Consider the following 13,343-nt stretch of genomic DNA (forward strand, 5'->3'; position numbering starts at 1 on the left):
ATCGGTTGTACCCGACACCTTAAAAGTTTTTACTATATTGATGAACCATGTATCTGAAAAATATTCCTAGAGAACTAGCGAGCACAGCGGCTGGGTACCCATGTGACTCTGTAGATGGATTATTTTTCATATGGACTCAATATTAGTATGCTAGAGAAAAGTTTAGAGTTGGTTTACCTATCATTGGATCAATGGTTTTGTGAAGTTTGAAAGGTTTGTGGTAAGCCAAAACCACTTATTTAGGTGAAAAACCTAAAAAGTCTTGAAGGGTTTGTGGTAATCCAAAATCATTTATTTAGGTGAAAAACCTAAAAGTCTTGAAGGTTTGTGGTAAACCGAAACCACTTGTTTGGGTGAAAGATCCTAAAGCATTTTTTTTCTGAAAAGTTTGTGGTAAGCTAAAACCACTTAACAAGAAAAATAAAAATTTCTATGTTGTAAATGGGTACCTCAAAAGGCTTAATGCCGGGACCTATCATGTTTAAATTTCTTATTGTAATTTCTCCCACTGAAAGAGTCTTTAATGGTAGAAATTAAGGAAGGGTGTTAGAAGTAGTCAAACCCACATCACTGGTCAGTTACAACAAAACTGCCAGTCTATCATACTTCTAGCCATTGACTATTAGTGCTGTCAAAATAATACCAGATCTTCTGCAATGTATTAGGAAGTTAGTTTATTTTCAACATAAATTCAGGGAAGCTCTACCAACCTGTAAGTGTTGAAGTTTCTATAAATAGAGAGAATTTGTAACACATTGTGTGCAGTCAGATTAATGAAATAATTTTGTTATCTGTTGTCACCATGTTTTTTCTTATTTCTATTTTTCAATACTGTCAAATTTGACAGAGACATCAAACTGGTAGGAATACTGCCTGAAAGATCATTTTCTGCCAGATCCAAGATTTCCAGCAGCGTTAAATTACCCAAGAAAGCAGGTGGAATGGAGCCGCTGAAAGCATTATATGACAAATTCAGGACCCTCAACTCACTCATCTCGGAGATATGAGTTGGGAGTGTTCCAGTGAAGCCGTTGCTGGACAAATCGAGCATTTGCAAACGCTTGCAATTGAAGAGGGCGTCTGGGGAAAGAGCAGTGAAACCATTGCTCTGAAGAGTCAATCGTGTGAGATTGGGAAGGCTACAAATGGTAGATGTCAAATTGCCTGAAATCAATGCACCGGTGAGATAAACAGTGGTAACTCTGTCGAGCTCATCACACGCAATTCCTTTCCAAGCGCATGGAGTTTGGTTGAGGTCATTCCAATTGCTCAAAGCGTTATTGCTGTCTCTCCAATCTGCCTTTTTGATATTAATCAAAATTAGTCCGTCATGCCGAGAATGAATGAAAAGAAAGCGAGAGTTGGTTGGACCATGATTGCTGCACTATGCTCAGTAAATTCAAATTATGCTAAGAAAACACTAGCTTTGTAGACACAATGGCATAGAGCTTCCAGATTTTCGTTACATTCTATTTTTCGCGTCAGCGATGATGTCAACTTGGAGAAACCAGAAAATATCGAGTGGTGTGAACCAGCACAATTTGGTCAACAAAAATGGGAAACTTCTTAGGTAGTGCAGGCTGCGTAGGATTCCATTTCTCCTTTGATATAATTGCACTTTGTAGGTTCCGATGTTATGTGGTACTGAAAAGCGATGAAAGATGCGAAGACGTGAACGACCCGCAATGCATTTGATCATTTACATTTGGAAGTCGTGAATGTGCGTCAATGCACGAGGGCAGAACAAAAATATATTTTATTAAATCTATGAATTAAATCATGTAGAAGAGAGGAATTTGGAATTATGTTAAGGGACATAGGTATAAGGGATATGAAGAAGATGCAAGGGATACGCTTAAAGGTTGTGGATGTGAAAAGAAAACAAATAAAGTAGGAAATCATAGTTCAATAATAATGGATGGAAATTAACTTGAATCTTGTACAAAGAAAGTATAGTTGGGCGCATGTTATCAGATTTGAATACTACATACATTGTTGATAAGTAGGAGATATTTTCCAAAACAATTAAAATTGTGATATTGCTATTAGGATTTAGTTGTGTAGTTTTTGAGTCAAACTCATTGACCCATATATCATGAGTTGTTCACACATGAATCCATCTCTCATGAGAAAAAATGAAACACTTAGTACTCGTTGGATCTAGGTGATGCTCACAAAGGTGAAGCATTGGGACTTCCCAAGAGGTCACCCATCCTAGTACTACTCTAGCTCAAGCACACTTAACTACAAAGTTCCCTCCATGGTTAAACCCACTCTGCTTACAACCCCATTTGAAAACCCTTCACCAAGTGTTGTCCCTTATGCACCATTCACTAGAAAGCCCCTTAAGCTCTTCAAGTGATAAGTAGGAGATATTTCATATACCAAGTCAAATTGTAATATTGTGATATTTCCCTTGAGCTGGAGTAATATTGGGATGGGTGACCTCTCGTTGCTTCATCTCTGTGAGCATCACCTAGATCCAACGAGTGCTAAGTGTTTCATTTTTTCTCAAGAGAGATGGATTCATGTGTGAATCAATACTCATGATATATGGGGCAATGAGTTTGACTCAAAAACTACACAGTTAAATCTTGATAGCAATATCACAAATTGACTTGCTATGGAAAATATCTACTACTTATCACTTGATGAGCTTAAGGGGCTTTCTAATGAATGGTTCATAAGGCACAACACTTCATGAAGGTTTTTCAAATGGGGTTGGAACCAATGTGGATTTAACCATGGTGGGAACTCTATTTTTAAGCCCGCTCGAGTTGGAGTAGTACTAGGATGGGTGACCTTGTAGGTAGCCTTGGTGCTTCACTTCTATGAGCATTACCTAGATCCAATGAGTGCTAAGTATTCCATTTGTTCTTGTGGGAGATGGATTCAAGTGTGAATCAATAGTCATGATATATGGGTCAATGAGTTTGAGTCAAAAACTACATTGTTAAATCTTGATAGCAATATCACAATTTGACTTGCTGTGAAAAATATCTCCTAATTATCATTCGATGAGCTTAAGGGGCTTTCTAATGAATGGTTCAGTGGGCACAACACTTGGTGAAGGTATTGAAAATGAGGTTGCAAGGAGAGTGGGTTTAACCATGGAGGGAACTCTCTAGTTAAGTGTGCTCAATCTGGAGTAGTAGTGGGGCAGGTGATCTCTTGGGAAGTCTTGGTACTTCACCTCTATGAGCATCACCTAGATCCAATGAGTGTTAAGTGTTCCATCTATTCTCATGAGAGATGGATTCATGTGTGAATCACTGCTCATGATATATGGGTCAATGAGTTTGACTCAAAAACTACATAGTTAAGTCCTGATAGCAATATCACAATTTAACTTGCTATGGGAAATATCTCCTACTTATTACTTGATGAGCTTAAGGAGATTTCTAATTAATGGTTCATAAGGCACAACACTTGGTGAAGGTTTTACAAATGAGATTGCAAGCAAAGTGGGTTTAACCATGGAGGGAACTTTGTAGTTAAGAGCACTTGAGCTAGAGTATTATTGGGATGGGTGGCCTTTTGGGAGGTCCTTGTGCTTCACCTATGTGAGCATCATCTATATCTAATGAGTGCTACATGGTTCATTTGTTCTCATGAGAGATGGATTCATATGTGAATCACTACTCATGATATATGGGTAAATGTGTTTGACTCAAAAACTACATAGTTAAATCCTAATAGCAATATCACTACATACATTGTGTTTTACATATTCCACAATTAGTATCAGTAAGGAGATAATGTGGGATATAGAACACAAGAAAGGTGAAATGTCAAAAACCATAGGCGAAACTAAAGGTTTATTTTCATAGCACACTCTAAATTTGTTAGAAAATAAAAATATATATAACTACTTGAGTACATAAATTGAAGAAGATAACAAACTTTAATATTTTTCTTTCAATTGTTAACTTTGATAGATGCAACTCAATACTTGAAGGAGTGGATATATAGTCAAATAAAGGTTATTGCATAATCTTATAAATGTGAATTGCATCAAATAGAGTAATAAAATTATCAAATTTGTAATAGAAGACCATTTAAATATCTTCAAGTTAATTTATGAGAAAATATGAATGTTTGCAAAATAGAAGGAAGTTATTAAAGTGTCAATTTATGCAAAACTATCATTATAGAAGGTAGTATTGTAACTGGGTAAAAGTACAAACATGTTTCACCTTTTTACAAAGGAAAAGACTAACATCAAAAAAAGTGTTAAACTTCAACAATGTAAAAGTCATATTTCTGTTTTGAATTTTAAGTTGTTGTAACTAATGAAATGTGTATAAAAGGATAAAGTTTGTGTATGTTATTTTTTAAAAAAATTTAAAAATAAAAATAGTATATTTTTATAATTTTCAATGAGCTTTTTTGATATTGTTAAAAATTGAGCAAATTAGGGGTTATAGTTTCCACTAGAGAAATAACTGCAAATAAATGTATTTTTATCTAAATTTGAAGTATGTTGTTGACAACATATATTCATAGAACTATCAAAAATATTGTATATTTTGTCTATTATAGCTATTTAAAGTTTAACTCTTCATAATTTAATGATTTTTCATTCTCACCATCTTTTCCCTAGTAAATCTATCTTAACCATCACAAATGTTATATATTATTGAAGAGGACTCTCTTCTCTAGAACAATTCATCATTTTCAATTTTTTTCATTATCATCTACTAATCTTTATATTTATCTGAATGTGCATCATCTTCAATGTTGAAATACCTACTTATTTTATTTTGCAATTATTATAATTGATTTTGTGGCACCTATAAAAAATAATTATACTGGCATAATTCTGACTACAAGTTCTATCTAGTGGTTTTTGTTTTTTCTTTTTGAAACCCTAATTCTGATGATGAAATTGGCCTCTAAAGTGTTAAGTTCTTTAGAGTTGCAAAAATCATGAAAGAAAGTGTCACATCGGATGACACATAGATAGTTTCTGCAAGATCCAATTCAGCTAGACTAGATCTAGCTAGATCCGTATGACCCAAAACTTGTCCACACAAGGTCACATGTGCAAGTGCATTTAGACAATAACATAGGTTTTTTATTTGAAATGTAAAGTGTTTTTTAATTGTTATATTTAATTCAATATAATAGGTTTTTAAATTTTAAAAGTAAAGTCTTATTTTTAAATTCTTATATTTAATTCAATAAAATAGGTTTTTTATTTTAAAGGTAAAGTTTTATTTTTTAATTTTTTATATTTAATTCATAATTGCATTTGTAATAGTAAAAAAAAAAGTTTTACATGAAATTTTATTGAAGAAATATTTAGAAATTAGATTTTAAAAGTTATTTTTGTATTGAAATCAATTAATTACATTTATTGTTTATTTAAAATTACTTAATTAATTTGATTTAAATAAATTATTAGAATGAATTTAGGTGTTTTAAAATGAAAACTATTAAAATTATTTAAATAGTCAAATTATTTAATTTATTTAATATATTTAATAAATTATTTAATCTAAATTTAGTAATGCTTTAATGCAAATACTTGTCTTAAGATTTTGTAGTGTTATAGATAGACAAATATAATAAGCTTTTAAAGTTGAAAGTTTTTTCTAAATTGTCTATAATCTACTAGTATTTATGTAATTGAATTTGGAAGTCTTTTGTATGCAAGTGATATCAAGTTCTCTATTTAGGGTTTTGTGCAATGGGGAATGAAGTGAAAAAAAGAGCAAAAAAATATGATCGAGTTAGAGATGACCAGAAGAAAGGATGGACAAAATGTAATATAGAGCCACCAATTGAAGATCCATTAATTGAAGTTGAAGAAAATCATGTTGAAGTTCCAAGAAGTAGTAGGACATTTGGAAAATATGGTTTACATTTGGAAAATTTTGTTGAGATGGATGAAGACTCTCTTTTTAGAGAAATTGAATCATCTGAATACATGATGCCTGAAAGTTCAATTAAGCTACATCTAAAAAATGTGGAAGGAATTTTTTGAAAATAAATCTATAATTAGTAAAGCACAATTGTTTGTCAAATTATTGAGGAAAATAGAAATGAGTCCTATCCTTGAGTTGTTAGGTGTGAACAATAAGAAAAGCTTAGAAGATAATGTAAAGGCAACACTAGTTCAAAATTTGAGAGATGCATTAAAAGTGTGCACTTTGCCAACATGAACATTCAGGTATAATATTGTTATGTACTAATCAAGTTTAACATATATGACCATTTGCTAGATAGTTCTTTTATATTTTGTTAAAATTGATACAATTTTCTTTCCTATACGGCTGCAAAGATAGACAGAGCAAATCAAGTTGTTGAATGGTGCAAATCTCCATTTTCTCCTTGTGATACAACATATAATAAAAATATGTTTTGGGAAGTGAAAGGTAAGCTTTCCATTTTTTTTGACATGATTACTTTAATATTTTGATTATTAACATAGATACTTGCCAATTTAATGTGTTACAGATATTGATCAATCAAATCCTTAAAATTGTCAACCCATTGTTGGAATTAGAAGATTGCATCAACTAATGGCTACTAGACAACATAAACTTCCAGTAATTCAAGTAAGAGAAAAATCATATTTTGGTAAGACCACACTGTTAAGATATTTACTCTCATTCAAGTCTATTAGAACTAATTTAGTATGTGATTCTCATTTTTCTCTATAAGATGATTTTGAGTCTTCTCCTTGCTAACAAATCCTATCCTCTAATCTAATATCACTTATCTTTCCCTTTAACTTCACTTCAAGTGAATAGGTCACTCGCTCTGTTAGATGATAATAGAACCCTTCACTGACTTCTGATCTATTCCCAATCCTTCACTATATAATGCTCTATGTTTGCAGATATACTCTTCCTATCTCCCTCTCTTTCCTTATGGTTACATGTAATTTATCTAGGTTAAGTTCATTTCTATTTAAAGAGTTTTGTAAAGTGTTTTCTAGATGATTGCATATTTTGCCTCTTCATCTTGATCATTGAACCCACAATATAAGGACCTATGATCCACATCATGTAAATGTTCTGTAACAACCTCTATAGGTATTAAATGTTTTATAAAAACCTCAAAAAAATTTAAATGTTCCTTCCAAGTTGGTCTGATAATCATTTTGCCTCAAACTCTATTTCATTCCTGAATTTCATGCAAACTCTTTATTTCTCGATCTTTACTATTTCCTAATGTTCGACATTGATGTTGCTTAGTCTGTATTACTCTTCTAATGCTTAGAATGTATTTTTCTCAGCACAAACTATGTAAGTTGACACTTGTATGCTTGATACTTGCTCAGTGGTTGATGAGATCAACTTGTATAGAAAATACTCTATGATCATAACCTTACTTGGCTCTTATAAAGAATAGTACATACTTATTTATATACATTCTTTGACCTATATAGAGTAGCTTAGTTGCAATGATGATCATTTGGCTCTACCTTATAAATGACTAAGAAATTGACACTAATTGATAACAATGGTTAGAGATACCAATATATGTCACAAATATCTCTACTACAATGTAGAGGAAGTTCATTCAGAGAGTTCTACTAGTAGATGAAGTGGACACCACTATACTTTTTGAATTCAGAGATATAATTGAGGGGTACACAAAATAGATAAACCTACTGTGAACTTGTTTGAGGTAAATTTAGTTCAAGATATTTCACTTCATTTATGGTAGAAAGTATAGCTTGTATTGACTAAGACCAAACTTGTCTAGCTCTATGTTGTTATGGTCATTGTAGTATTTTCTACATAGGAATCAATTTAGGAAAGTAGAAGTTGAGAAAATTGATTTGGAATCAAAATCTCCCTTTAATTATATATGATACAATTATGAACTTATCTTGAGTCCATGTTCACTATTGTCTACTAATGTAGATCAAAATTCTAAGAGTATGTATCAAGATAGTTCAACAATGGATGAGATATCTCTAGGATTTAAATTATGTTAGTTTTCTTTACCATCGGATAATTTTAAAAAAAAAATCTTCTATAGGACAACCTCAAGAAAATATCCATAATCAAATAAAATATGCAAAATAGCCCATGCTAACTATATTCTTGGTTTACAAATTTGTTATTTCCTTGACCTCTTCATTATAGATTAACAAATTACATTTACATGTGGCTAGTCATCCGTTTCAATCTTGTTGTTTCTTACATCCATCCAAGATAATAAACATCACCATTTTATTTTTAGTTTCTTAAGATTTGGTATCTTATGGCATGAACTTTATGTTGTGTTTAAGTCTTCCTATTATTCTTTTGGTAACTTTGCAAGGTGAAAGTAAATTCATTTATTTATAATTTAATTGAGAGGGAACTAAAAGTAGGAAAATGAGAGATTAGTTTCTCAAGAATGTATTAAACATTGAATGAAATATCCTAAAATGGTTTTTATTATGCTTTGAATATTCAATTTTAAACTTAAGAATAGGTAGAAAGATTGACAAAATAATAGTTGGAATTTTTTGTTTTCATTTATTTCAAGATTATCTTTATTTTCATAGAAGATTATATGTACTACACATTAAGAGTACCAGAGGGCTAATTATTATAAGGAATAAGCAATAACAAAAGGTTTAATTATTACAAGCAATGAGCAGAAACAACTTATTTAGAAAAAATAAGACAAACAAGGCACCACAAATTAATTTCCATCTACTTTTTTCTTCCTAAATTTTAATTATTAAATTCTATTATCAATCTTTCATGACAGGTGTAGCTAGGTGTCTAGGTACATTTGGAATGTCTATTTTCACAAAGCTTTTCATCAATATATTTTGTACCTATAGATCATTGAATCTCTATATTGTAATTTATTTTGTTATGATTTTCCAAAATTTTATCCTTTTTTTGTGTGATCTACTAAAATTATGCAAAAGAATTTCTCTTTTCTATCGGTGTTTCTACTAGATTCCACTAAACATTATTGGCAATTGATAAAATAAATTAAGTAAAAAAACTTATTTTCAAGCTATTTTGTTGCACTGTCATGTTCAAAGCATCTTCTAACTAAAATCGACTAGACCCTTGAATTGATTGGTGCAAGTGCTAGTTTATTAATTTTTCATGATTAGTAGTTAATAGTTACTTGAAGCACTATAGTACATTAGGGCCCATTTGGATCACGGATTTTAATAGTAATTGGAATTTGGAATTCCTAAAAAAAATCCACTATTTTGGTCTACAAAATGGGAATTAGAATTCGATAAAATGTGAATTAGGTATTCCCATTTGACTCCCAAAAGAAGAATTCTGTATTCCTCCAAAATACTTGTTATTTGGGATTCCCATTTTAAATCCTATTTTTCCAAAATGAACTTTCCAAATAAAAGTGAAATTGATTTGTCTTTGACATCTAGATGCTCATTTTTTGTAACTACAAACAAAGAGTTTTGGAGATCAAAGGAAGAGAACTAGAGAAATAGCAAATCCAATTGATGTAAAAATAGATTGAATTGAATTGTGCATATAAATAGTGGGGGTTTTAGAGTGTTGGTCACCTACAAACATGGAAGAGATAGACAAAGTCTTATAGTGATAGGGGAAGATGAATTGGACCAAATCTAAATTTGGCACTGTAGATGGGCATCTACCTTTGGCCATGGATTCTATAACTACCCTCTCCCATTCTTCATTTAATTATAAATTAGAAGAATTTTGAACTTTGATGCTTGCGTCTACACTCTAATTGTGTTGTTCATTTAAATGGCCGAAAACCACCACCATCAAATACCTACATCATCAACTCTTTACCACAAGAGATTCTTCTTCAAATGAAGGGCTCTAGGTAGATAAGAAATTGGATTCCCTAAAATGGATCTCTCTAAGTTTGGGCTCCATGTATACAAGAGCTTGGATTGCCTACCATGGTCCTGTTTGAGTTTTCACCATAGGAAATTTATCAAGCTTTGTTCATAAAACTAGAAATTTATCAATTTTTTCGAATCAAATTTAATTTTTTTATGTACTACAATTTGTCATTAATTTTTGTTTTTCACATTTTGAGATTAGAAATTTGAGGATTTCTATTCTAATCACTGTAACATTTATATTTATCTTCTCAATCACATATTCATATTTTTGAACTAAACTATTTTGGAATAACAAGTTTTGAATATCAAATATTTTTGCTTTTGAACCAAATGGTCCCAATATAAATTCTAGAAATTGTAATCTAGACTTCAAGTTCTGGAATCCTAAATCCAAGATTTTGAATGATAATTCTCAAATCATATTCCACCAACTAAATAGGCCCTTAAGGAATTTTAAGGGAAACCCAAGCCTTTGGATAATGTGGCTAGTACATATGTGTGTTGAAGTCATATAGGGTTGTTGATCATCACAGACTTCAAACCATCAGTGCTCCATCAAATCACAATGTTCAAACAACACACATGGTCAAATAGAATGTAGGCTTTAAAATATCTGAAATGAATCTGATACCATATATAACCTAATATTTATAATAACAAAATATACACAATGAAAATTTGAGATTTTAAAGTCAACCATACATTAAGATAAAAGATAAGTGGATATATAGAAATGAGTTTCTCGATAAAATGTGGAATGGACTCCTTGTAAAAGAGTCGTAGCAAAACAACTCATAGAAATAGGGCATTGAGTCAAACACACATTTGACACTACTCACAAACCTATAATTATGTAGATATCTCATGAATGTAGGCATCAAGTTGCCTACTTATGATTATAAATATATTTGGACATATAGGTGTAGAATAATAATGTGCAATAGGAATTTGGAACATGATTATAAAGACATTTAAGTATTGAATTTTGGTGTATAAGAAAAATTTATTCTAAATTTGCACAATTCACCATTATTTGGCACTAAATATACTATAGAATGTGTAACTCCATATAGAAGCATTAGATATCATGGAAAATGTATTTTGTCATTTCATTTGAATGAAAATAAATAGATATTAAATATAGACAAAATAATTGGACATTTTATATTTTATGTAGTAACTATTTATATTTGACTGTCAGAATGAATTTGTGAATTTAGAATTTCATTTAATTTTTTTATTTGTCATGGTTTTTTTTGTGTTGGAGGAGACTTACATTATTGTGTAGATATGTATCCACTACATTATGATTTTTTCTTATAAAAAAATTCAATGTAGAAAATGTGTATATAATTTTGTGGATATTTATTTTAAAAATTGCATATGCTATAAAAATAGTATAATATGAACAAGAAAATTTAGATTAGAAAGATAATTTATTGTGAAATTATCTTATACAAGTGTGATTTATTGCAAAATGACAAGATTCAAAATTATTAAACACTAAATTTCTAAAGTCAATATTTACTAGATGTCTTATTTTGTGTCATTTACCATTCAATAGTTAATGAAAAAATGGCTCATAAATACCCATAATACTAAGCAAAAAATTAATTATAAGGTGAATTGTATTTGGGCCTACTCACATTTCCTGATTTATCATTGGGAAGAGGCTTTTTGAAAACCATTCAACATTTTAATAAAATATCCAACATATACAAGGTACACATACATGATTTATATAAAATATAAACATATTTATTTGTTGAATTCCTTTAAGTAAATTTAGCATTTGCTTCAATCGATAACCTAGTATAAGATAGAACTGTGAAAGACAAGGTTATATTCACCAAGTTTTTGATTATTCATAAGATCTTGATGAATATAAGATTGTGTTCCATAGTTCTTGATTACCTTTTTCACATCTTTTAATATTAACCATTGGCATTAATTATTCATTATCATTAATAATCATATATGTTTTGTTGACAACCCAAAAATATATGTTTAGTTAGTGACTAAAATATATACATTTGAAATCCCAATACAAAAAAGCTAGATTTGGGCTTTGATTCCAAAGAGACTTAGATAAGGAAGGGTTCAAAGTAAAAACATGCATGTTTGGGTAATAAACTAAATAAATTTTTGTTGACAATATAATAATATTTTATTTTATTTTCATGTACATATCTATAAATTATGAAAGAGAAAATTAAATTTAACACTTCACTAAAATCCCTCAACACCCTTTCAAATATGAGTATACCTATTTGAGTTTAAAAATTATTCTTAATAGTGGTTGGCTATTATCAAGAATATTTTATATTATAATTTTCTATAAGATAAAATTTAAAAGCTATTTATAATCCTAAAATTAAAAGTACAAAGAAAATTCAGTTTTAGCCTAAACACTAACAAAAGTAATAATATAACTTGCACAATAATGTAAACTACTTACATTTGATAATTTCAAACCAAAGCTTCTAAATAGAACAATGTAATATTCTCCTTATTTTCATTTCTATGTAATGCTTTTGTATTTTAGATAAAATGAAATTATTTCTATGCAATGCTTTTGTATTTTAAAGCAAATGAAATTATTTCATTCAAAACTTTGACTACATACATAGAAATAATACAACAATACATCAAAATAGAAAGTGTATGCATAGAATAGAACGGGGCACTCTGGGGAAAAATAATTCATAAAATATTGAAAAGCTAAACATTTTAGGGTTTAGTACAATTGGATAATAGCTATTAAACCCATACCATTGGCTACAAAGAGAAAGTAGAAATGACGGGTGGGGATTTTTTAATTGTGGAGAGCATATCTGATGACTCATTATATCTAAAAATTGGCACATTTTTTATACATGTTATATTTGATCATATAAAAAAATTGGAGAACTTAAATAATAGTACAAACATGTTATATTTTGAATGATTAATAAACTAGAGATAAGTAAATAGTTTACACAAATAATAATTAAAAAACTCAAAGCTATAAACTAAAAATAAAATCCAACTCTTAATTTAACAAGTTAATTTTAATAAAATTAAAATTAAAAAAATGATAAGTACATAATATTTTTGTTGTGGATCATCATTCCCAATTTGAATTCTACAGGAGTAAGATATGTTAGGTGCCTCTTAGAAGAAGTAAAGAATAATCTTATATTATTGCCACCATATAAATCCAAAAATAGATGAATGCTATATTTTAAAAGATCCTTTCCTTTTTTGCTAACATAATGTGACTCTATATCTATATATATTATTCATAAGCTATTTGACATCGCACCTAGTTTTTCTTATTCTATTAGAAGAAAGATGTGGACTAGTTTTTAGTCATGAGTAAGACTATTGAATCCATTGCATATAATAGTCTCATGTTACTACCATCATATGTACATTGAAAATAGATGAATGTTATCCTAAGATGTCCTTTCCTTTCGTTCTAACATTGAATACTATTTTGTATTGATATTACTTGTTTGATTCTATTAGATACACATAGATT

This window comes from Cupressus sempervirens, chromosome 9 (genome assembly GCF_028749045.1).
Source record: "Cupressus sempervirens isolate cs-2001-9-10 chromosome 9, ASM2874904v1, whole genome shotgun sequence".
NCBI classification, from domain to species: Eukaryota; Viridiplantae; Streptophyta; class Pinopsida; order Cupressales; family Cupressaceae; genus Cupressus; species Cupressus sempervirens.